This window comes from Arvicanthis niloticus, chromosome 4, assembly GCF_011762505.2.
Source record: "Arvicanthis niloticus isolate mArvNil1 chromosome 4, mArvNil1.pat.X, whole genome shotgun sequence".
Taxonomy (NCBI): domain Eukaryota; kingdom Metazoa; phylum Chordata; class Mammalia; order Rodentia; family Muridae; genus Arvicanthis; species Arvicanthis niloticus.
In genome coordinates, this window is record NC_047661.1 from 103,355,010 (window position 1) to 103,381,683 (window position 26,674).

The 26,674-nt window shown below is 36.8% G+C and overlaps 1 protein-coding gene across 3 annotated transcripts in view; it reads right to left on the reverse strand.

The window, feature by feature from the left end:
* The window catches only part of Ugt8 (UDP glycosyltransferase 8), an 86,673-nt gene that overhangs the window by 44,632 nt on the left and 15,367 nt on the right, over window positions 1-26,674 (reverse strand). Inside the window, exon 1 of one of the 3 annotated variants that reach the window (XM_034501275.2) lies at window positions 15,099-15,290. The exons of 1 other annotated variant lie outside the window; for it this stretch is intronic. The gene's annotated coding sequence lies outside the window, so the exon portion shown is untranslated. Of the gene's footprint in view, window positions 1-14,706; window positions 14,931-15,098; window positions 15,291-26,674 lie in introns of those variants that run through there. One more of the 3 variants, XM_076933219.1, reaches the window with a different exon arrangement.

A 26,674-nucleotide genomic window follows, 5' to 3' on the forward strand; every position in this document is an offset into this window, starting at 1 on the left:
AGAAAGTCAGAATGACATAGCTGTTTGGAAGTACTACAAACTGGCATCTTGTTTTATACAAAATGAAATACCAAAAACAAAAAAAATATTAAACATTATTAGTACCTTTTTAAAAGGTTGTAAGGAATGCAGTATTACTATTGCCTTTGTAACAACCCAAGCTAGATCTACTCACCACTCCTCACTATAACTACCCACAGCTATCTCTTTCCTAACATCTACAGTACAGGTGGCAAAGCTGTAATGAGAAACTCAACCCTTTTCCTTTATCAGTAATAGCTGGCTCCTGTTCACATGGACAGTTTTTCCTCAACCAACAGGTAGAAAGAAAAATAAAAGCAAGGCTATGGAGAGAACAGGAAGACAAAACAATATGAATATCAACAAACACTGTACTTGAGACCTCATATCCACTTATGACAGATCATAGTAAATTTAGCTACTTAAAAATCAAATTTGAATTACCTAGGTGAAATTATCCGCAAATTTTAGGGCTCAAAAGACCCACCTCAAGGGCTAACTAAAAACACAGATTCCAAGGTCTCTTCAGCAGATAAGCTGTGGCCTATTTTAAATAAGCAGCTGAAGACTTCATTGCCATTCTCTATCAGACTGACTGGTAAGAATCTAGCTCCTAACGCTGCAGTGCAGTTATGCAAGTGACACAACTGAAGAAACTGTAGGTGTAAACTAGCAAGGCCTGAGTTAAAGCATAGCTCTTGAGGAATTCAGAAAAGCACAATGTACATCTTGGATCTTAACGAATACAGAATAAGCAGTTGACCAATCACAAAACATTTACGAGTTTCTTCTTGAAGTCTCCAAGGATACATGAATAATGTTTTTAGTACTGCTACAACAGTTGGCCATCCTGTCATTGTCATTCTTTTAGACTGAGTTTTACTCGATCTCATCTAATTCATTCATATTAACTAATGTTGTTAGTGCAGTACTAAAATGAAATTTCTTAATAAAATACATCAATACCCATTTAGAAATGTAATTAAAATAGTTGTAAATGACTACAGATTTTGGTATGGAAGAATATTCTAGAACCCAAGATTCCTTTTTAGTTAGTTCATATTTGAAGTATAGAAATAGTTTTCTAATCATTTATTATAAAATAAAAAAATAAAGATATCATGTACCTATAAATCCTGCCATTAGCAATCTTTTAAACTAAACTAAGTATTTTATTTCTTTGAGCCTAATTATCTATCCAAACAAGTGACACTATCAAATTGGAAGATCTAGAACATACTTTACTATTATAAAACTTGCCCAAACCTGGACTTATGAGTAAATTTAGAAAGATATAGGAAAATAACTTACATGCATTAGGTTTCAGGGGGTATTAAAAAAAAGGAAAGAAAGGAAAAAGTGTAAGTTTAACAAAATTGATATGCTATCATTTGGTTCATAAAACAGTTAATATCAAATCAATGGAATATTACATTTACAAATGAGAAATGAATTCAAGTTGACTTCAAATTTAAGTTAGACGCTTCAGTATGAACACACACTTTATAAGACATGTTAAAAGACAAATTATGCTTTTAACAGATCAGGAGTGGGAGTCCCAATCTATGTAGTTCTGAAATAAGCTCTCTAGGGACATGGGACTGCTGATAACTTATATATAAAGTAAATATACTGTCGACATAGGCTAGGATCTACTTAACATGTTAACAGTACTGAAACAGTCAAGGCAAGATCATAGTCAAGCAGTCAGCAATGCAAACCTACAAGGAAGCAGATTATTTTCAATTACAAATACAGAGGACAATTTGCTTAAAATAATGTAAGTATCTAATGGTCTTAATATGTAATGTTTTAACTGGCTTGATAAATACCTGATCTTTAAGCATGTGGCTACAGTTCAGCTCTAAGTGTACACTGGGACGCTTTTAAAAGCTAAAGATAGCTAAAAACTTGACTGTTGCCACAATCAAGTTCACAGAAATTCTGGAGACCAGGTCCCCCCTAGAGTTTGTTACTATTTTGTTAAGTTTTGTTTATTTGTTTTTCCTTGATAGGGATCCCTGGCTGTCCTGGAATAGTTTTGTAGATCAGGCTGGCTATGAACACACAAAGATATTCCTGCCTCTGCCTCCCAAGTCCTGAGATTAAAGACAGGGGCCATCATACCCATCTGAGGTCCAGGATTTAACATTTTGTTCTGCTCCTGTTCTCCTGTGATGAAATTGAGAATAACTAGCTCTACTGGGTAACTACAAGAGCAAAGTCTACAAAATGACAACAAATCTCAGGTTTTAGACAAAATAATAAGTATGCATGTATTAACTGAACTAAAACTACACAACCAATTAATACGTGAAAGTATTATATCATAAGTTTAAGTTATAAAAATAAACAGGGAACTGTTGATCAATACAGTCTTAAAACCTGAGCCAAGCAGTTCATCTCAAAATGAACACCAATTTTCACCACTTGACAATATGAATCAACTAGGCATCTGGTATTAGTGAGCCTCAAAAGTAGCCAGCATCAAAAGAAACAGGAAGGCTTATGCAAAAACAGATGCCAGGTTTGCCCTCACAAGGTATAACTTCATAGATTGGGATGAGCCACAGATTCTGTTTTTAGCAAGTTCACAGGAGATGCTGAAGGTACTGACTCAAGAACCATTTTCTGACAATCAGTGGTAATGATAAAAACACAGTGCAAAGTAATGTTTCTTTGTTTTTTTTTTTTTAAAAGGATGTAATTAAATCACTTTGAATGCTTATCATGTCCTAGTTATAACTCACTCCCCACCCCCACACACATATCCTAAAGACTTAGGTTTTTTTACAACAAATTTCTAAGACCGGACCAGCTTTGTGTTAATTATCTCCATGCCTCTGCATGTGATCAACATTCAGCAAACACAGAAATTCTTTATTTTGAGTCTGACTCCATTTTTAAGCAAATAGCAAAGTCCCAACTTAACTGAGACTTAGGTTTAAACTTCTAACAAGTATTTATAATTTTTAAAAGCATACTTTATGTTTTAAAATGCTGTGATGTAACATTTTACAGTTCTGTAATTAGGATTTTGTTGATATAATCAGATGCATAAAAGTCACAAAATTATTCCCTGTAAATAAATGAAAATCAGAGAAATGCATTGGGTCTTCTGAAGAACCTATTCAAGTCCTTGCACACTGGGGATTAATATAACTTTGCTCTTTTTCAATCTAATAGCCCACAATAATTTTTGTTTTGAGACAAGTTTTCACATATTAGCCCAGTCTATCTGGAATTCTATATATTAGTACCTCTCTGTTTGTTTGTTTGTTTATTTATTTATTTATTTATTTTTAGTGGTCTACAGCAGGTAAATATGAAGAAAATCTATGTCAAACTTTAATCTTCCACAATGCAGCTCTACACATGTAAAGTCTTTCCAATTAGCAATTACTTGGAAATTCTTAATGTTAGAGAAATGTATTGGAATGCATGGAACCTTTTCTTCTACTTCTCAAAAATATCCTTTATTTAATATTACTAAATAGGTTTTTATTAGCCTAAAACCTGAATTCTAGGTATTTCTGTATTTTATTCCATGAAAGTCTTATTAGTAAACGAATAACAAACTTGCTTATTTTCATAAAATCCCAACTCAGGCAGTGTGAGAAATTCCTTATACACTTCTTAAATTGATTGAAAAATGGCAAATTTGTTATGATTCCCCAGGGGTCTAAGACTTGGGCAGGTTATTCAAAAGACACATGCACTTCTCTGATGCTCCTTTACAAACCAGGGATACATGTACAGTTTTTGTGTCTTTTATGCATCCAAGATAATACAAATATATCCACCATGAACATTTGCTGAGCAGTCTTTTGTATACCACTGCTGTGACTACTGGTTTTGCAAAACTAATGTAAACATTCTTAAGCCCAGTAATTAAAATATTTTCTGTAAAGTGATTAGAATTCCATTTAAAAGTATTTTCATATAAAAATCAAATGGAGTTCCAATTTAAGTACTAAATATGAATGAGTCCAGATTCTGGCCTTCATACAAAAAAGAGCAATGTCTCTAAAAAGTACTTACATATATATAATACATATATTACATGTGTGTGTATTCACTATATGTATGTATGTATTTAGGAAGCATAAAGTGTTCAGGGTCCATAAAGGCTGCATAACTACTACAAAGGATCCAACAACAGGTATCAGGCCATGTTCTTGGCCCTACCATCCAGCTGTAAACTCATCAGAAGGATCTGGCATAAGGACTCCCTAAGAAAGAGAAGACCTTTATCTCCAAAAGGATAATACACAGATTTTTAAAAAGGACCAAAGCACTGATATCCAGAAGAGCTTGTTTGTATGTATCGTGCACAGTTTAAAACACTGGAAATGTCTTAAATACATACCCCTCGGGCCTTTAAGGATGATCGTAATGACATGTAACACTCTTTGCTTTTGTTATTGTTTAAAATCATTTAGTCCAAATAGTATTGGCTATATGTACAATCCACTGGGGCATGAACAACCTACCAATGGCTACTCCCTTTCCCCAAAGAAAAGTTACTCTCCATCCAATAGCCATCAACTTCAAAGAGCTCCTGAGCTACAGCCGGGGTCTTGGCAGGCCCTCCTCCATTCATTTTGGAATTTTGTCTAGCTTTATCTTGAGCAGATCTTAGACAGGTAAACAGATAAGTTCACATAAGCTACAGCCATATCATGATCAAAGACATAGCAATATTTCTCATTCTCTACCTCTGTTACCTCTTCTACCCTGCTCCCTGAGCCCTAGGGATAAGGAATTCATATAGATGCCCCAACTATGCCTGAGAATTTGCAGTCATTATTCTCAGTACTTTGGATAGCTTTTAATCTCTGCATTAACCATTTCCCACTTCAGTAAGAAGCTTCTCTGACCAAGGTTGAGAGTAGCACAAATTTCTGGGCCTAAAGTATTTAGAAAGCAGTATGACAAAAATAACCATTGATCAAAACTGCAATAGTAGATTCCTTCTGAAGCCTATAACCTCACTAACCATAGGTTTTGAGTATGTTTACAGTAACAAGTATGAATTGCCTCCTGTGGAACTGACCTCAAATTCAGTTAAGAAAGCTCTTGGTTAGTCCAGTTACAGGACTCTCACTACTGTATCAGTGCACAGGGAGCAGTATGGAACCACTGATGTCTTCTCTCTCTTAATAACCTGAGTACTAACTTCTAGAATTATAGAAGCTAGTCTGGAGGGAAAGAATTCCCTAGTTACTTCCAGCTTGATTTCTCTATGTCCCACAATCAAACTCTGTGCTATCTTTAGCGATAGTGCTCTGTCGTCTATCTATAGTAGGCAACTAAGAGCAGTACCAATAACCTAGATTGTTTTCAGGTCCTATGGGACTTTCCTGATTCATAGACAGGTAACTTGTGTAAACATATTAATAGTCTTCTTATTTCATGTATTTTTCTTTCTTTTGATTCCTTTTTATTCTAGACTAAAATATATTAAAATTTTATCTTAATCTTAAACTATATCTTTAATCTTATCCCTTCTCCTACTGCCCTGCCCAGAAAGAGATGGAAGAGGAGTTATTTTAATCAAGAATTTTGATAATTACCAAGGAAGAAACTTAGAAAAAAGAAAGAGGGTAAAAAAACAAAACACCCCAGCTGGATAACCTTTTCAACATCGGTAGCAATTATAAAAGTCCAAGTGAGGGAATCAGAAGGCTTCCAAGTCTTCTTTCTGATCTATGTAATATACCCCCAACTACTATTTTATGACACTGGGCACAATTACTCTCAAACATAAATATGAAACAAAAACCAAGTCAGTTTAACTACTGCTAATTATTTCTTGTTACTAGCATCACTCAGAATTATTTGGAAATACACACTGATCTACAAGAAGTACCACATAAATTCAAAGAAAAATACCCATACATGACTGTGAACTTTATAAAGACTTCTGTGACATGATTTTCTATGGATAAGACCTTCCCACTGTGACTGACTATGTAGAACAGAGGTCTTCAAAATACTTAAGAGTTCTTCACAGAAAGTCCTCAAATCCAAAGAAAGAAACATTTCAAGTCTGAATGATCTAGTCTGGGAGAAAACAGCAAAAGGATCAACATATACACAGGAAACTAGGACAACTCTCTTCCTTCAGTACCTTGTTTGGAGCTAATTTAACATTCAATGATGTACGAATATTGTATCTTTGGTGAGAACTGTTTATCCAAGGTGGTATATGGACCTGTGTTATCTTAAGAGGGAGAAGGTAGACAGAAGTAAATGTTAAATTCTCATCAACATATGCAGAGTAAAGTTTAAAAAAATAAGTTTAAAGATACAATGAGCCAATAATCTGAAGTGTGACTTGAAGGTCAAAAGCTTGTTAGATGAATATTGAAATTATAGAGGAAAGACTGGGGATATAGTTCAGTGGTAAAATGTGTCTGGCACAAAGTTTATAGTCCCAAAATCTCTCTCTCTGTCTCTCTCCTACTCTTTACTTCCCAGTTCTCACTTCATTCTTCTCCTTATAACCTACCTTTCCATAGAAAGCTAGGGCACTTTAGAACTGAAATATCCCAAAGCAAATCCCTGAAAGGACAGATGCTGTAAGTCTCATAAGGGTATTCAGAGTACAGCTAAACAATGTGTAGGCGTGAATGTTGACTAAAGACTTGGTGTTTTCAGAGGAAAATAAGGGCCATAGTCATATGGCCCTGAAAGAAAGTAAAGGTTTATGCAGCAAGTAAGCAGATAGTGATGACATGGGAATCAAGGGAAAGGTGGGAGAAAGACAATGCTGTGTTACAGCCGAGAAGCGAGGAGACTACATGAAGACAGCACAAGTTGAATGAAAGTTTCAGCAATGTCAAGGCAGGGCTTTATAAAGAAGATAAAATAGAATAGTGAGTCAAACTAAACAAGTGAGACAATGAAGAGGTAACTCCAAAATCTGTCACTTGGCTAATGCAATGCAGACAGCCATGCCAGTCATAGTTTGCAAATTGAGTTTGAACACTTAAGTTTTTCAGATAGGAGATGAAAAGATGTCATAGCTGGAATTCCAGATCATGTATTCATAAAGAGAAAGTTAGTCTCTAAGCATGAATAACCCTTGCCAATTAAGGTTTGAGAATTTTTTTTTTAAGGTCTGAAAAATGCCCAGAAAATACAGAGGAATACCCTGAAAAACAGATGAAGAACATTGTCACAGAGTAGGGGTGGGAGCCTTCAGCAAGAGAGAAAAGAATAGACATGATGGTGGGGCCTAAAGGATACTTTATTATGTAATTTCCACAGTACTATGAAAGGATTTTGGAAAACAAGGTGTTTGGCATAGCTCCAGGACATAGCTCTCAGCAAAAGACTTTACTGGTTACTCTCTAAAAGTAATTTAAAAACTCTGAGCCCTCACATCATGCATACAGTAAAATTCTACTACCTCTTGGCAAGATACCTGAAGCAGGTCAAGAACACAATGATAGAACATACATGTAACAGTTTAATAAACTACAGAAAGACAAATACGGTAGTTTGGATAGTTACACATATTCCTTCAATCCTAGCTCTCTGGGAAATGGAGATTGGAGATCAGTAGCAGTTCAAGGTCATCCTCTACTATTTAGTGAGTTTCAAACAGCCTGGGCTACATGAAACCTTGTTTCAAAAACAAAGCAAAAGTCTGTACAATATAGTATTTTATTATTTTCTAAACTATAATTATCATATCAAAGATAAAGCTAGAGTCAGATCTACATCCCATTCACAAATATCCCTAGTATAGCTTGACCTGGGATGACAGATGCCCACATAGGATGACAATACCACAGGCAAGCCTTCGCTTTAATTGCATTCATCCCCAGATCAATACTCTGGTTTCTTTGTGTGGCACAGCTAGCTCAAAGAAAGCATAACAGAGAGTTTAACTGCTTCTCTTTGAATGTTTTCTTGTTCAATACAGTTTCACTTTCTCTGTCATTCTCACTTAGATCTTATTCACTGCTTCTTATTTCTCCTTCTAGATCCCCTTACCCTATTCACGTCTGTCTCTAAGACATATTCTTAAATATTTTCAAAGTCAGGAGAAAACAGAGTTAGTGATTAGCATTAATTTCCTTAAAACAGCTTCAGCGTTGCCCTTATCCATAAAAGCATATCCTTTCCCTGCTTCCTCCATCCCTGTCAAATAAACAGGCAAACCTGTTTGACTAGTTTGCTCTTAAGCCCTACTCAGTAGAAAGACCAAGTGGACAATAGATAAAGCTATGGAAAGCACACAGGCCATTTTTCTCAGGGAAAGGTTCACAAAACCTGCAGTGTTGAGCAGGTCTTTCAGAATACTAAGACCTCAGCACATACCCATTTATGTCATTGCCAGAAGAAAAAAAAAGTCCTCTTGCTATTCTTCTACATTATCATATTGTTATGGCAATGGTGTAGAATAACAGTAAGAATATTTGAAATGGTGTTTAAATTTTATAATGGAGCTAAGTGTGAGGACACACAGTATTCTAGAAGCTGAGACTAGAGGACTACAAATCTGATATTTGTGTGCTATACAAAAAGACTGTAAAAAAAATCTGATGGTTGAATTACAATCAATTATAGAGGTGTGCCCAAGTGTTTTTGTTCTTATGTGTGTACTTAAGCAGAATAAAAAGCTTTGAATTTCAAATAGGTTATTCAGAGAGGATTCTTCCCTTGGATATTCTTTGTTGTTGCTGCTTTGAATAGCAATGTCCTTTAGTTTATTTATTTAAAATATGAGGTGCTTTTAAATCATCAGCTACATTTTTTCCTGAAAACAGTATTTATATGATTCAAAAGGTGTGTAACTAATATAGAAAAAATATCAACTATATTATTTTAAAAATCTGTGCATTGTGTATATATGTAGTATAGTGTATGTGTGCCTGTTTTCCTGGCACATGTGTAGAGGTCAGAAGACAACCTTAGATTTCAACCCTCTCTTTCCACCTTTTCTGAGATAAGGTCTTTTGATTTGGGTTTTGTTATTTTTAACTGTGTATATCAGGCTTGGTAGCCTGTGAGTATCCAGGGGTTCTCTTGTCTCTCCTTCCCATCTCACCACAGGAATTACTCTCTCATTTCTGGGTATAGGTGCATTTTAAAGATATGAACTCAAGCTGAATTTAAGCTGAAGCTTGTGATTAAATGCTTACCCTACTGAACTATCTCCCTAGCCCTTAAATGTATTTTTACAAATGTTAAATATTTGCCCTATATCCTTCAGGTCTTTTAAAATCCATGTAATTCAATTTTTTCAATAAAGAAAATCTTACAGAAGGTGTAGCAAATTTGTATACATAATTTTACTCTTTAATACTTGGGCACAGACTTGAATTTTTTTCACTTAGAGAAATATTAGTCCCATAGTTTCCCCTCATTAAAACATGTCATACTCAATGTAATAGTTAAAATATGATAGAATCTTTAAAATATTTTATGCATTAAAAATTCACATAAATAGTCTAAGTCCATAGCAAAGATCTCCAAAATGTCCCTACTGCTAAGACTACAGTCTTCCCAACTACTAAAATATTTTAAAACTTAGGCAACTGCCAAGCCTAAAACCAGCCACTAACATATGCTATCCTAGATACCATACAACTCATCAATTCAAAATTAGCATTTTTGTTCTGTCTACTATACAATAATTAAAGCCTATCTATATTTAACACTCCTCTCTAAGCAAATTTCAACTTGGCTTAATGCCTACCTGCATGTAACACTTGTCCCTAAGCAAACTTCAACTTGAATTTGTTGTCTCTCTAAGGGAGTAATAAGAAAGACCATAAGTATGAAGTGAGAAAAAATAGATGTGTGAAAACTATGGAATAGAAAAAAAAATCTTAAACTGAAATCCCACAGTTCTCTACTATTTGCAATTAATAGGACTGTGTACTGTATGGTAAGCAGAGTGGGGGAAAAAAGTCATAGGATGTCAACTCTGCCAAAAAAAAAAAAAAAAGGTATTGATAGCAGAAAATATGGCTACAGACCTCCAAAGCAGTAGAGCCAAGCCATCAGCATAACTAATTGCATTTTACCTTTACAACAATAAATATTAAATTTCATTAAATTTGTATTTGTTCTAAAGCCACATACTACTGAGAGTGCTACACAAAAAATGTGAATTAACCATAGATAGAATGGACTAAGATTTACTAATTTGAGCTAAATATAATTACATATAACAAATAATCATTATTATGCCTTCCAATTAATGTATAAACAACATGTATTGCGTTCAGCAAACAAATTCATATATGTAAACATTTTACTCCTAAAATGTTCACTAGTTACAAAGCGAGATATTATGTATATATAATGTAAATTTAATTTTATGTGTTTATCATGGATATGAAAACATAACTACTTCATCCAAGTACAGAAAAAACTAAGATAGAAAACAAGTGTATTTATATATTACTATAATAAATTTCAGGGGAAGAGGGGAAAAAAAACAAACTCAATGGTCATCCTTCCATGGTCATACAGGTTAATCATTACTTGTTCACAATGTTGAGTTTAAAGCCCTGGATAACTGGAAAATACCTTCTGAATCATTTGATACAACATTACTGTTTGTTAACTTTTTCTATCTATGTTCATTTTGGTTTCTGCTTATAGGCTTATTAAAATGAACAACCAATACATTGTGAAATCATCCAAGGTATATGTCAAATACCAAGAACCTTGGTTTGGGAGACAGTTGGTGTTTAAACACAGTACAGCTGGAACAGAAGCTTTTCTGGAAACTTAGCAGACCCCTAGAACTCTGGAACCAACTCCTAACCCCTCTTCTTGGATCTAGATGATCTCACTTCTTTGTTCCCTTCAAATTTTTCAATGTTGGCTAATCCATTGGCTTCTCAAGTAAAATACTACAAATTGATCACCTTATAAACTGGTTTCTTAAAGCAGTTGTCAAACTTTAGGTTCTCCCTAGTTGTCTATTTTCCTCTAAAATCTTGGTACCTTCCCTGGTATGTCTACCAACTGGTATGTCTACCAATGTTTACAATTATACTACATCTGTTATTCATGTATCCATTCATTAACCTACCTACTTACTATCTAACCTAGAAACTGTCTTCTCAAAACTTTGTTACATAACTCACTGAGTGTACATCTATAATGGACATAAAGCACTTCAGACTCCACATGGCCCAAGCTGAACCTGACACCTTTGCTTCTCAAATCTGTTTCTTATCCCAGCCTTCTTCCATATTCCAACATCACATCCACCACCGACTCTTCTAGAGTCTAGCATGTAATTACCTTGGTACTGGTACTCTCTCTTCTTCATTCAAGTAATACTTCCAAAGTTAGGTCCTCTAATCAAGGTCATCCCAATACTTAACAGCTGTTCCTGTCTCAGATGTCTGAGATCCATCACTCTAGAGTACTATAAAGTTCACCTCTCATAACATCATCTTTTAAAAGCAATTCTTTTTTTTTTTTTTTTTTTTTTTTTTTTTTTTTAGTTTTTGGAGACAGGGATTCTCTGTGTAGCCCCTGCTGTCCTGGAACTCACTCTGTAGACCAGGCTGACCTCGAACTCAGAAATCCTCCTGCCTCTGCCTCCCAAATGCTGGGATTAAAGGCGTGTGCCACCACTGCCCGGCTTAAAAGCAATTCTTCATAGAGAGAACAAACCCCTCAGGGCATCAAACAAATATACAGGATCTTATCTGTGCTACTCTAGACTTCATGTCCCCTTCCAGGAATCCTTTCAAGTCTTCCTGAATTGGTAACTAGCCATTCCCAAATCCCTACTCAGGCACTCTGATCACACTTCTACCACAGCACTTAAATGACAGTACTCTTCAATTTTATTAATATTAGTTTCCTACTTTGTCTCAGATGTGTAAAACATGTTATAGTGAATTAAACTGTTGTTCAAAGTCAAGACACTGTACTTCCCCATAACTAAAAAAAATAAAAAAAAAAAAAGTTCCTATAGCCTTTTGTCATGTACCACTAGATTCCCCCTTAGACCAGTAACTACTTCAGTTTGAGTAATCTGAATAATCTCAGTGCACAGATTGTAATACTATTAATAAATACTTGACGGAGGAAAGAATATATGTTCACAAAATGCTTCACAATAAAAACATATGACTACCACTGTTTTCAAGACTAATAGACTTTTCTTTTCAAACTGCTTTGGTTATGTAGGCAGATATGCAAAGTAACATTTAAATAATTTAACAAGCATCCAGTATGGTTAGCAAGATTATCAAATTACACTTTTACTTAGGTTCCAAGATAGGGAACTATTAACACTAAACCAAGTTAATGAGTTTTAATGGCAGAAAGAAGTACATAAAAGAAAAATAACCCAAGCCCACATTTTAAAATAAGTAAAACAAAAAAAGAATTTAAAGTTCTGACTCAATGTAAAACAAAACCAGACAAATTGTCTAGAGTGAAGATACTCTTCTTCCAAAGATCTCTTGTACAAAATTTTCTGTATATAAACACATTAAAATCTTTCATACACAGGTCACTTTTCTGAGAATATCAATCACTCAGCCCATAGTACAGCAAAGAGCACATGAACAAAAATTATCTGTCACAGAATCTGTGGGCTTTGTACTTGGCAATAGATACACCATTTCAAGAGGACAAAAAAAAAAAAAAAAAAAAAAAAAAAAAAAAAAAAAAAAAAAAAAAAGGCAATGGATAATACAGCATCAGGACTCACTCCCAGCCTGGCAGCAGCAGAAAGTGATAGCTGATAACAGAAAGGGGACCCAGACAAAGCATATAAAGAAGAATGGTACCTCTATCTCCATTCTAGTACTTCAGAACAGCAGGCAAAGACCAGGAACAGCAAACAAAATAGTTCTGTATACATCAACAAATGGTATTGTTGGCTCCTCTATGGATTCACACTTAGAAAGACACCCAGCCACCACATAATAAATAAATAAATAAATAAATAAATAAAGTATCCAATAACTTCTGAAGTCAGAGCAAGGTTTGCAAAATGCTTATTTTAGTTATTATTTATTTCAGTTGCTGGCTGTTTTGAAGTTCTGGTTATTAATATTGTAAGGTAACTCAGAAAATTTTTGTATGAAAATAAGCACTAACTCATATATTGTCAAAACAATATATATATTGCATAAGCAAACAATAGTACCCACTGCTATGTGTCTTAGCAATTTTCAGGTGTGCTCTGGAAATTGTGAATTATTTAATCAATAAACTTGCATTATTTGATATGCAGGTCTATAAATTATTTTTGAAATGGCATCTGAGAATTGATGGTAAGATTCACAGTAATATTTAAATGATAACTAACCTCAGGGCTACTCATGGGTAGCTTGAAATGTCCCAATTTAAATAACTAGAAATCTTACTTATAAAACAACTCTTATCAAGATCAGCTCTTACAAAATCTTCTCTTAAAATATATTTACTAAATTTATTTACTATAATAGGTATTCTAAGTATCAGTATAAACACAAAACTGTAACGTTTGGACTCAAAGAGTTCATTCATCTACAGGAGAAAACAGCCAGTGGTGTGTGTGTGCAGTTGTTTAGATGAGCCAAACAAAGCTGAGCCATGGTTCTAAATTTCAAACACTGTTTCCCTACAGTTTAAAAATGTTCCTATAGCGATGGATCAGACAACATTAGACTTGCATTTAACCTTGCCAGTGACAGGTAAATCACACAATACTGATCTATTCACCATCTAGGAGAGTTAAGAGTTGCTGAGAAGACAAGGTCACAGGACCTCAAGCTCACAAGAAACCGTTTCTTCAGGAAAAATTAAACTACAGACTCACAGTTAATTTGATTAACACAAGTTCTGAGTTTTTTAATTAATTAAAAAAAGTCTAGGGACAAGGTATGATGACCCTTAATGTTATCAGAATGCTGGTTAAGGAAGACTTTCTAGACTTTCTCTAACAAACATCTTTTTTATCTAGGCTCATGGCTTAGGAAGCCTGCATTCAGTTGGGTATTTGTTTGGGGTGGGGGGAATGTGGCATTAAAGACTGAAACAAGGGCATATTTGGCACCTAGGCAAACTGCAACACATTCCTGTCATTAATTTAAAGCTATACAACTAGACAGCCTAAGAGGACCACTCCCCTTGCCTCCTCCCACCCCCTCCCAAAAAAACAGTGTTTTACTTGGAAATTTTTAATAGGGCAGCCTTATGAAATAGAAGCCTGTGCCCTGTCCTAACACTGTCACAACAGTGGAGGCTCGACACAGGTCAGGATTGAGAAAGTCACGCCTGTGATAAGTCCTCCCTGCAACAGAGGACTTTCCACCTTCTCTTGAGTTTCTGAGACTCAGAGCTCTCCGTCCTCTCGTGCCCTTCAGAACTCTTGTACAGACAGCATCTTGGTTCAGGTGAAGCAGGGATCCTCTCGCTAAGTGCTGCGGAGTGGCACGTTCTCGGTACCCAACTTTGGAAGCCCTCAAAGCCAGTGCCCCGGAGCGCACAGGTCAGATGCTGACCAGGAGACACCTCGGAGCGTCCTTTTGCCCGGACGCACTGCACCCTCGGAGCGCTCTGCGCCGCGCTCTCCGCCCGCAGCCCCGCAGCGCTCATCCCGGGGGCCGCTCGGCTCCTCAGCAGCCGGCGAGCGTCCCGCACACGCGGCGCCTCCCCCACCCCCACGGCCCGCCGGCCCGCAACCTGTCCCCTTCTCACCCGGCCCCGCACTCCCGTCCGCCACGAGCCACCGCGCTGTCTTCTGTCCACTACTGCGGTCACCGAAAGGTCCCGCGTGCGCGCGCGGCCGGGGACCGTCCCTTTCCCCAGCGCACACCCCTCAGGCACCTGCAGCCGGAACGCGGCCGGCCATCCCGGCCTCAGTCAAGTGCAAGGTCCCGAGTCCCGATTGGCGGGCGCGTCCCCTTGATTCGCTCCCGCCGCCCGGGCCACCCTGCAGGGTGACAAGACGGAACTCTCCACAGCCCCCCCCCCACCCCCCAGGCCGGCCGCCTCAGAGAACGCGGGCGCTCCCCAAACCTCGGGCGGGGAACAACTCCGTGTCCCGAGCCCTCTGTCCCCGTGTCCCTGCCGACCCCCCCGCCGCTTACCGCGGTCCTGCGGCTGCCGCGCGGGAGTTGGAGAGCGCCTTGGCCGCGGGACGGAGTCTGTGGAGCGCGCGTCGTCGCCCTCGGAGGCTGGGCGTGAGGGAAGCTGCGGCGCGCCTGCCGGCTTAAGACGGGCGCTCTAGGGCAGGCGATGCTCCACGGTGCCCTCCCTCGGGGCCGCAGCGCGCCTGCTCCTCCGCGGGGGCCCGTGCGCCCCGCCCCCTCTCCCCCTCAGCGCGCCGCTACTGAGCGGGAGCGCGCCCAGGCCCACGCGCGCCCCCGGCTCTCCCTTCCCAGACGTCACTCAAACCTGCCGGCCGCGCGCTGCCTCGGCCGGGACCCCGATGCGCACGCGCCTCGACGGCGAGCGGAGATGCTGCGAGGCTGCACCTGCGGACAAGGTCTGCCGCTCCAGACGCGCCTGCGCCCAGTCTCCTCCTCGGATGCTGCCGCTTTTTTTTTTTTTAAATTTTTTCCCCCACTCAGGCGCTGGAAAGGTGTAGGGCCTGTGGAGCGCCAGGTTTCCTCTCTTCCACTTCCTGTCTGTTGGCCGGAGAGAGCCGCTCCGTGAGGAGAGTGGCTGGACTGTGCGCACGCTTGTGCACACGTGGAGAGCTCAGGAAACGTTGCCCAAGGGCACCAGGAAAAGCCAGCCAGAGCTTCTTATGAATGGGCCTTTTAAGGTTTTGTCGGCTTGGGTCCTAGCTTCTTACTTACTTACTTACTTACTCAGCACTTACTTACTTACTACTCAAGTTGGTGTCCAGGTCAAGAAACAACTTTGCCCAAAGAGGCCTCTGGTATTCCAGACATGGAAGGCCAGTCCCTGTAAGTGTCAACTGTAGGGTTACAGCTTCAGAAAACAGGAAGAGTTCCTTTGCTTTAATTCGGGACATGTTAGGCAATCTTTTCTACACACACACACACACACACACACACACACACACACACAATATACATAAATGTACATATATACATGTACATACATGAACTGAGCAGAATATGGTCTAACTTTCTGAAAAGCACCATTCAGGTCAAGCCTAAAAGGCATGGTGCAAATTTTGTGTGTAAATGTTCAGAGATGAAAACAGTGTGCCGTTAATGTTATTTCCTTGCTTCAACTTGAGAGTCTGGTTTGGGACTTGGCCCTCAAAAACTGGAAATTTCTGTAATGATAAAGGAAAAAATATACTCCTTATTGTTGTCCTTATTAAGTCTATTTAACAATTACAGTACCCAAAGGTCATACCTATTTTAAAGGAGATAGTGCACTTCTCTTCCTTTGTAAATTAGAAATCTCCTTAGATGAACTAAGGAGAATAATATAGTTTATTTGTTTAAACTGCACTAGAAAAAGTGGAAAAAAGTATCAAACATAACTGATAATCAATAGAGAATATAAGCTTTTTCTTTAAAACTTTATTTTCTAAAATATGCTCCAGTTTCAAATAATTGTTCTAATAAAGTGTATATAACTTATTGATAAAAATTGAGATTAGAAATTTAATGAATAACTAATTTTGATTTTTCTATAATTTGTTTCACAACCATGTGCCTAATAAAATCATATGAACTGATCATACTGTAAAATTTTCACAAAATGTGCAGATATTAAAAAATCCATTCAAGAATATTTTATGTAGTTATGATCATATTTTTTGTATCTATGATATGGCTATTAGTTACCTTATTTATCACAGCTCAGTGCTGAGAGGGCATTCTGCAACTTAAGTTTAGTATGCCTTTTCATAAATTAAAATTGAATTATGCTTTTGGCTATTGAAACAAAGAAATTATGAGTAAATCTCACTTTATTTTTAAATACTCTACCAATTGGCACTTAATATTGTCAACAGGATGGTTAGATAAAATGAATGATGTTTGATATTTCTTTTCAGAGAAAGCATTGTTTTTGTGTTCAATCCATCCTTTAAATTCCCATTCTGATTAACAAGAAGCGTCCATACAGTTCAGGTTACAAAATGTTACACTGGAAAATATGTTTGTGAAGGAAGTTTCAGCCAGAGTAAATTAAAATTGCCTTGTTACTACTGCATACTGATAGGCATGTTCTCTCCTTCAGTGACTCAAATATAAACCAAATTAGACCAGATTAAAAGTAGGTAAAGGCAGGTTTGCTAGAAGGTGGCTCTCAGGTGGCTTCACCCATCTCACTGGTTAAGTCATATCCAGACTAAAGCAAGGGGGTTTTATAGAGTTTAGGAGAGGAGTGATGTCATGCCAGCTAGTAGTTGGGGTTGTGTCCATATGTGGTCAAAAACTGAGTCCTTGGGCAGGAAGTCTTGGTTGCCAGAAACAAGAAGAGGGATGATGACAAGTTAGACTGGTGTAATCTCCAAGTCTACAGGAGAAAAGAGAGGAAGGTTCTATGTGGGGGCAGTGTTGGGGGAAGGAAGGGTTTTCTGGCTTGTGTATGGGATGAGCAGGGGTTCTAGCCTAGCACATAGTACATTAGTCAGCTCATTCAACTATTAATTTCAAGGGCTTGTTATAATTCTAGAGTTGGAATCACATTATTTCTATGGAAAATATCAATGCTTGTGAGAAATATTATCTTAGCTGGTAATCATTAACTATTAACTTTTTAACACAACTACCTAGAACAGAACTGAGTTTCACTGTTTGTTAGCAGTATTTGCCAACTACTGTGTGCCTTGATTTCTCTACCCATAAAATGGCTCTGACATTGGGCTGGAGAGAGGGCTCAGAAGTTCAGAGTGTGTCCTGCTCTTAAGAGGACCTAAGTTTGATTGCCAGCTTTAGGGAGATCTGATCTCTCAGAGCTCCATGAGGACTTGTTCTTATGTGCACTTGCCCCAACCCCTCCGAAACGTAATATAAAAATGAGTGTGGCAATAACAACTTCATAAAGTAATTGTGAGAAGTACCAAAAATAAACCATGAACAAGACAGAACAGAGCTCCTAGCCCTGGGCATTTAGTAAATATTAATCTGGTGCTATCTCTCTATAATTTCAACAGTTGGAGCATTAATCACCTTTGTAGGACATCCTTTTACCTTAATAGTACTGGAGATTGCATCTAGGACCTCACACATGCTAGGTAAGTGTTCTACCATTGAGCTACAACACCAGCCTATAGATCAAATTTAAAAAAATTTTTTTCAAGTCCTGGAAACAGAACACTAGAGCAGACTATGTGCTTTTAGGTTCTTTAAAATAAGTCTGAGTTACTCTTAAGCTAAGTCTTCCTTTAGCCCACACCCAAGCATGTCTTGAAGCCAATCTTTAGATTTGTTTTATTTATCTAGTATTGGTTAATAGACGAACTTATGTAAAGTTTGTTAAGAACTGTACACAATTTAGCTTCTTAAACTATGGCAAGGTGTTTCCTGGATCCTGCTCTTATTTAGAGGGATAAAGAGCTTACAAAAACTTAAGAAAATACTTGATTGTATAGGCATAGATTATCTAAGTGTAATTAAGTATGAGGCGAATCACAAAAACAAAGAAAGGGGAACGATATTAGCATGAGCTAGATTTGTTATAAGCAATCTTGGAAGAGATTCTTTCTCAAGGCAAGAACAGAGAGTTTGTCAAGAACTGAAGAGAACTTTGTTGGAATAGCAGAATAATCTACTGCTTTAAATCTCCTATCTTAAAGTACTTAGAACTAAAAATAAAATGTTAACTTGTATATCTCAAAATTGAAACCTATTTCTTTTTTCCAATGTACTTTTTCCCTTTTGGTCCTAATGAACAAATGAATGTCCATAGGTGCAGAGCCTGAATTCCTACTCAAATGTAAATATAGTACAATCTTCTGTTTAAAAAAAAAAAAAAAAAAAAAAAAAAAAAAGGCTAGAATTGGGGGGAAATGTCCAGGAAGATTTTGCAAGCACTTGCCAGTTAGTTGGGCTGTTGTACATGATGAAGACACATTCTTAACTGCTGTGCCACCTCTCCAGCAGTTTTTATTTCAAAGATAGTTTGGTGATGGGGTTTTAAGATGGGGCTTCTCTGTGTCCTGAGGATTTTTACAGATTAAAGGACAGATTAGAATTGGAGCAACAGGGAGTTATGGCCTGCCATGTGGGTGTTGAGTATTGAAACCAGGACCTTTGGAAGAGCAGTTGGTGCTCTTAAACTACTGAGACATCTAGGTCAAACATAGAGGACAATTTTCACTAGAATCACTCTTCTAGATTTTCTCCTTAATTAAGCCCATCCATTATTACACATAGTGTCCCACTGATTCCTTTGTATTCTCTGAGAAAATCACTCTTTTCCAGTTTTCAAGTAGAAATAACACAGACAGGCCCACTAACAAAACACATGAAAGAAAAAGCAGGAATTGTGATGTCTAGATCCATATATGGTATATAACTTTGGATATACTTAACCTGGAGTCATTGGGGAAGTTATTTTGAACATAGATGTTATTCTGCCTCAATATATTTATGAGTGAAAGTGGACTGCTATTTCTTCTCTAACTCAATTTTAATTCCATTCTCAGAAAACTACTACCTTGATGTACATCGCATATACTTTGACTCCAAGCTCAATTAAAAAAAAATAAAACAGTATGATGCAATATAATCAGAAAAGATTGCTGTTATTTTCTGTTAGAATTATGAACATGTAAGTTGTTAAAATTCTCCAGGTACTGAGTGTGCCTTCTAAAACATTTGGAACCTTTTGCTACATCTCCCTACAATTCTATTTCAAGAGCTTGATAACATGTAATATTAATTAAAAATCTGCTATCATATGTCTGTGACATGCTATAGAGTCTCGTTTGGTTTGTATCCTTGGAGATTTATACAGTACTACACTTTTGTAGCGTCAAGGGCCTCTAGATTTTACAAATTAATTCAGTAAAAAATACTCTCTGCATTCACTCTCTTATAAACTCCCTTTAAAGAAAAGATGGCAGTGTATCCACAAATTATTTGGTCCTGTTTGTTGTTATACCTTTAGTGCCTAGAACACCATCTGGTTCATAGTCTGTTAAAACATGGAAGAAATGGATGAAAAACTGAAATGCATCTGGCCTATTTACTTCCTAGAGAGTAACATCTTCCTGACACAGGACAAACCTCACATGACTTCAAGTGCAGCCAGAGTTAGGGGGATGAAGAAGGTTGTTTTCAACCTTAGACATTTGCATGCTCCATGGTGTCCATGACAAATTGTAAGGAATAAAAAGTATATGATGATAAGAACAGGTACCATATAGTAGTGACCACCAAAACTGAGGAAAAGGCAAGTAGACCCACTCCTGCCACCAAATCCCCCACAAATGTGTTTGCAGGCCTTGCAGTGAGGGTAAAATTCATTCACTATCATTTTTCCCTATCAGTTAGACAGAAAGACAAAGAACAAAATAAAAGCTCATTAGGGTTTGGTTAAATTTCCCCAAGTTTTCTCCAGAACTGACTGTCTCCCAAGGTTCACTGTTCTGTGCAGCCCAGATGAGTGTCTAAGCTTGACCATGTGCTGGATGATAGAAATAAAATAAAACTTTAAAATGTACTTTTGTTTCCATTTTTAAAATTCTGTCATTGAAATGTTTGCTGTTTTGATGGCCTTCCTGTAGCACCCTTTCTTTCTTCATGTACTGATAACTCTTTGACTAGATATTTCTTCTAAATTAATTACTTGTAATTTGAATATGAATTCCTCGTGAACACCAATAACAGCATCTCTTATCCTTGCATACATATACAGGAGGACATAAGATTCTATTAAGAGGATGGTGAATTAATAGTATAATCTCTTAGATGAAAAGCAGAATTTTTAACATTTCCAAAGTAGTGTATAATGCATACAATATTATGAATATTTGACTCTTTATAACAATGTAAAATGTTTAAAGCAAACTAGAAAAATACACAACGAATACTAAAATTTAGTTAGGTAAGTCATAACACAATATTAACAACAATCTCTGACACCAGGAGAAGTATGTTTAGTCAAATGTAGTAAATCTACTTTTGATAACTATGAAGTCAGTATCATTGAAGATTATCAAAATACATATTATGATCTCCTGAAAGATGAAACATATGACCTGTCTCTTATAGCAGTAAGGATTTTTTCATCTACAGTTATTGTATTACCATTAAATAATAACAGAATCAATAGGAATTTTATCTCTTATAAAAAGACACCTGGAGGTTTGTAGCTTTGTGCATGGACTCACAGAAGCCATCTGTATTGTGGGATTTATGTCTTCTGCTTTCATGGTTTCAGTATGTTTGCCTTCCCTGCATACATAGTAACAATAAGAATACAAGAGGCAGATGTAAACCAACATTTTATTTTTTTTATTCGTTCTAATACAGAAATACCTGTATTAGAAGTTTCCCAGTAGATTTCTTTTTATTTTTCAGTGGCCAAATGAGCTCAAGAAATCAGTCAGTGAAGTTGAGGAAAGCTACTGTCGCTATGTGCTTTTATCAGTTGAAATCTATCCATAGACTGGACATTTCACAGTAAACAGAATCAAGATTCTGTTGAGAATGTTGAAAAATAAATAACTTGGACAGAAGTCCTTGAAGTGATAAAAATAAGAGTGTCTATAATAATTGTAATAAAGACAGTAGGTATTTGTTGGACTTGATTTCATTAATTAGTGAAAGTGCCCGAAAATACTTAATTATTTTAATATTTAACATTAAATAGAAAAATCAAATCTAATCTTGGAGAAGCTTGTCCATCAGAGCCTGTGGTGTGATTCTTATATTTCTCTGTTCTAAGAAGTCTGCTTTCTGTCTGTGAAATTGGTTATTAGCAATTGATGCCATTATGAGCAATTTTTTAAAGAGCCTCAATAAATATATTTACATTATATTATTATACTGAATAAGTCTGTAATTTTGCCAAAATGTAATGACTACTGGGAAGATCTTATGCCCTAGCATAAGCTGTGTACTGGTATGTTTTAGAAAGTGTCCTAAATGGGACCTTCCAAGCCTCCAGAGTTGTCTCAGCAGATCAACGTGTATGTTCCTCTACCAGGGGACCCAAGTTCTGTTCCCAGCATACATGTCAGGTGCTTCACAACTACCTGAAACCACAACTCCAGAAGATCCAGCACATTTTTTTCACCCACAGGCTCCTCTACATATGTAACATATATCACACAGAGAGACACATAAGTAATAATAATAATAATTAATCTTAAAAATATAAAACCATATATGTATTCAAACAGAACCTCTTTTTACTGCTATATATAAGCTTTGTACAAAACAGAAAACTTGTATTTTTAAATAGAAACTTGAAGAGAGATACATTTTTATTAAAGACATTTATTGTAAATGTTTGAGACATAATATGTGGTTGAGAAAGGCTGCTGAGTAATTACATGATATGATCAATCTCAAACAAACAATAGATTAAAGAGTATTTATTTGGAAGTAGAAATGTGTATCTTTTGACAGAAGATGAACTCTTCTTACTAACAAGGGTATTTGGAAACTCAGCCAAGGAAATATTGTCTACTTACAATAAACCTATGTTATATCGCATGCTGCTGTAATTTTCCAAGTCTCATTTCTCTGTGGGAAGATTCATGAGTTTTTATAAGCAATGTAGGTCATTGATATCCCTAATTACATTTATGTTCATGAAGCTGGCATGCAGAAGTAGTATAACAGTGAACAGGTCATAGAATATTTAATCACAGCCTTACTCAGCAGAGACCTCAGTAGTTAAGAACATTCATCCATCGCTCTGAACTGTAGATGTTATAATTACTGTAGTAAGTGATTAGAAGTCCATGACTACTTAAAAGTTTAAGTGTCCACTTGCAAGTCTCACCAGATATGTTTACTTACCAGGGAACAGTGAGTGTTCTGTATCTAAGAACCTTGTCCTATTTAATTGTAGCTACATCTATTAGAAAGTAGACTCAGTTACAAAGACAGGAACAGTACTATCTTTGAGTATCCCTCCTAGAATGTGAAGCTATTCCTATCTTTAACTAATTTATAAGACAAATGTAAAATAGTTAAAGGGAATCTGATATTTTGGAACCAAGTCTAAGGATGCAGTATTTGGATGCATTACTTATGCTAATGTGATGGTTTTCTATTCTAACACAACATTTTTCTATAATACATCTTTAAAAGTTCTTCTCATTTATTAGCTGTTCCTTCTTTTACTTTACATTGTATTATTAATTAGTATCCCACATCGTTATTTTAGCTTTTCTGTTTATATTAGGGCATACTATAATCTTTCTATAACACATCAGTCTGGCTATCTCAGAATGGTGTAACTTAGTTACAAGGACACATAATACAGTGGAAAACTATGAAAAGTTGGAAACTATACTAAATTATACATTCTCAAGGAACTAGAACATGCACTACATTCATAAAAAGAATGTTTGACACATGCTGAGTATTTTTTGGTTTTTCTCGGCTAGGAGATGAGCGTCTTTCTGCCATCTGTCTAATTAAGTGAATTTGGAAAAGAATGGCCTCAGCTTTCTGAGTATTTATTTAATTACTAAATAAATTATGTGTATTCTGAGACTATCATGATTAGTTATTTTTTGCAGTTTTATAAAGTCTTTACTAAATTTAAGAGATGCTTAATCTCTGTTTTAACGTTATCTGTTCCACACTGTTTTCTGCTCAGCAGGTGACTCAACACATATGTGCATCTACATTTATATATTGATATATTTCCCTCTTCACCGAAAATAATATAAACTATGTCTATGCTTTCTTGTGAGAGTTTAAGAGTGCTCAAGGTATAAAAAAACCATTGTCATTAACTATCATTTTATATGGAGATAGTCTCGTATTTAATAAACTAGTCCTCAATGAAACCTAGACAGCTTTGAAAACAATATCGCACTAATTTTCAGGATCTCTGAAGGTAGCGTGGTGTCAAATAATACATGTATTTTACTAAGAAACAATAGTGATGGTTTAGGTCACGGCATGGTTTAATGGCTCAAAATAAGAGATAAGTGTGGGATTGGAATTGAGCAAAGATGCTAGGTCCCCTGCCAGTGATATGAAATAGCTTATAATATATGTGATATTGTATGTAAAGTAAAACACAAAATTAAGTTACTTCAATTGAGAAAGAAGCAAAAACAAAAGCAAAATGCTTGAGCTATCTAATATTGAAGTGTTTCTCTGCAGAGATATTCATATCAATAGTTCTTTCATCTTTGCCACATAAGATGAATAATTATAGCTAAAAATCAAAAGGGGTAAAATTGGGTACAGCCTGGTTTGAAGCCTTATCCCGCTGCTACTGATGTAGTAACGTACAGCTGTTAACTAATCTGCTATAAATAATGCACATGGCATGCGTATATGTGACAGATTGCAGAATTCTGAAAGCACACCATAGTATGTTATACATGAGCAATTGAAGCTGTCGGGTGAAGTTTCCAGTCATTAGAGTTCTGCACAAGCAGAACAGCATTAGGTGAAGCTTCAGAGAGAGAGAGAGAGAGAGAGAGAGAGAGAGAGAGAGAGAGAGAGAGAGAGAGAGAGAGAGAACAAAAACAAATAACAACATAAAGGTAACATTTTCAAATCATGGCCTCACCAACATTCAACAGAAACCAACTGGGGAAGTTGAGGCAGTCAGCTGAAGTTCAGCTTTCTGTCCATGGATGAGTTTGCTATGGGAGAACTTCCTACTTCTGTTTCCCGTGGTAGACATTTTTATATCCTAAGATAAGCACTACTGGAAACAGTTTAGCCATTTTCAGGGGCTCAATGTTTTATTCTTGGATTGTTTTGCACTTCTTTTTCTTCCCTGTCTCACAATTAGGATGAACAAACAGTCCATCCTGAGTCAAAATGTCTCAGGGACTCTTGACACAAACATGCCTGGATCAGAAGGGGCCCAGGGCCATCCGACTTTCAGTGCCAGTGTCTTAATGAGCGCAAACAACACACGACAATTTATTCCTATACTGTACATTACACAGACATACCCTGTACCATGATGATGAAAAATCTCAGAAAGGCACTCTCCAACAAATTTGTACTTTGCTTTAACTCAGCACCCCATTCAGTTCCCTGCAAAGCTGGAAAGGAAGCATGTGACTAAATCTTACCACCGAACCCTGTGGCTTTTCCATGGTCACTGATATCACCTAACCTATAAATCTTTTAGTTTTAAGTTTTTAAAAGTCTATGGAAACCTGAGGACATGGCTCAGTGGACAAGAGCATTAGCAAACATGAGGTCTTAAATTTAAAATCCTCAGTATCCATGAAGAAATCCTGGCATAGATACTTAGAAGCTTCTAACCCCAGTGCAAGGGAAAACCACAACAGGAGGATAGGTGGAGCATGTGGCTGCCAGCCTGGCTTCAGGTTAAGTGGGAGATCTTGTGTCAAACAAATAAGTATGCGACAGAACAGGACACAAAGTAGTTTCTGCTGGGCTCTTCACAGACGTGTATGGGCACATTCACACAAACAGTTGTGCCCATATACCATAGACATATTTGTACACATATGCACACATAGGATAATGTTTGTCTCTCTTCACCGAAATTTTTACATGAGTACCTATTATGATCTTAAGGTTCTCTTTTGTGAAAATAAAAAAAAAAATGTAAAAGCCATTGCTGAGACAAGCCATTTCTATTACGATTCTAGGCTTCCCCTCTGATAGCCCTTACATACTACTTTATTAGAATTTTGTGTTGTCTATATCTTCATCTAAATTGTATGTTCTGTATGAGAACACTGGATGCTAACCTCTAGGCCAATAAAGAGCATGGATACTTTGTATTAGTAGGGACATGAAATATAATAAAATGATGAATTAGTAAAAAATATGTAATTTCATTACCTAGTTGTCATATATATATATATATATATATATATATATATATATATATATATATATATCCATATGTGTAATCTTCTGCTATCTAAGTAGCTGGAGCCATGGGTCCCACCATGTGTACTCTTTGGTTAGTGGTTTAGTCCCTGGGAGTTCTGAGGGGTCAGGTTGGTTGATATTGTTATTGCAAATCCCTTTAATCTTCTGCTATCTAAGTAGCTGGAGCCATGGGTCCCACCATGTGTACTCTTTGGTTAGTGGTTTAGTCCCTGGGAGTTCTGAGGGGTCAGGTTGGTTGATATTGTTATTGCAAATCCCTTTATCTCCTAACTGAGGTGCTTTTTTGAGGTGATTCAGGTGCTGCTTTTGAGAGAGGAGGAAACTGCTCACAGGACACATCACTGATCTAAGTTAAGTCACTTAACTAGGTAAGGGCTAGTTTTGATACCTTCTGAATTTTACCCCACTGACTATATTCCCTTTCTCTTCGTGTCATTTTCCTAAATCACATTTAGTCTAGTTGCTATTAAAAACTGGAGGCTCAAGCAATTTGGAACAATTTAATGCCTCTATGTATTCACCTTTGGGGAAATGACTCCTGAGATGTGTGTAAATTCACATACAATACTACCTAGGAGATGAAGTTTTGCTGTTTGTCTGAAGAGTAAATGTCTTTGCATTGTGCTCCTTGAATGAGTTTTCCATCTGTCCAGTCTTTGGCTTTTGAGAGTAAGACTGAAGCCTGTGTTAGGGTTATTAGT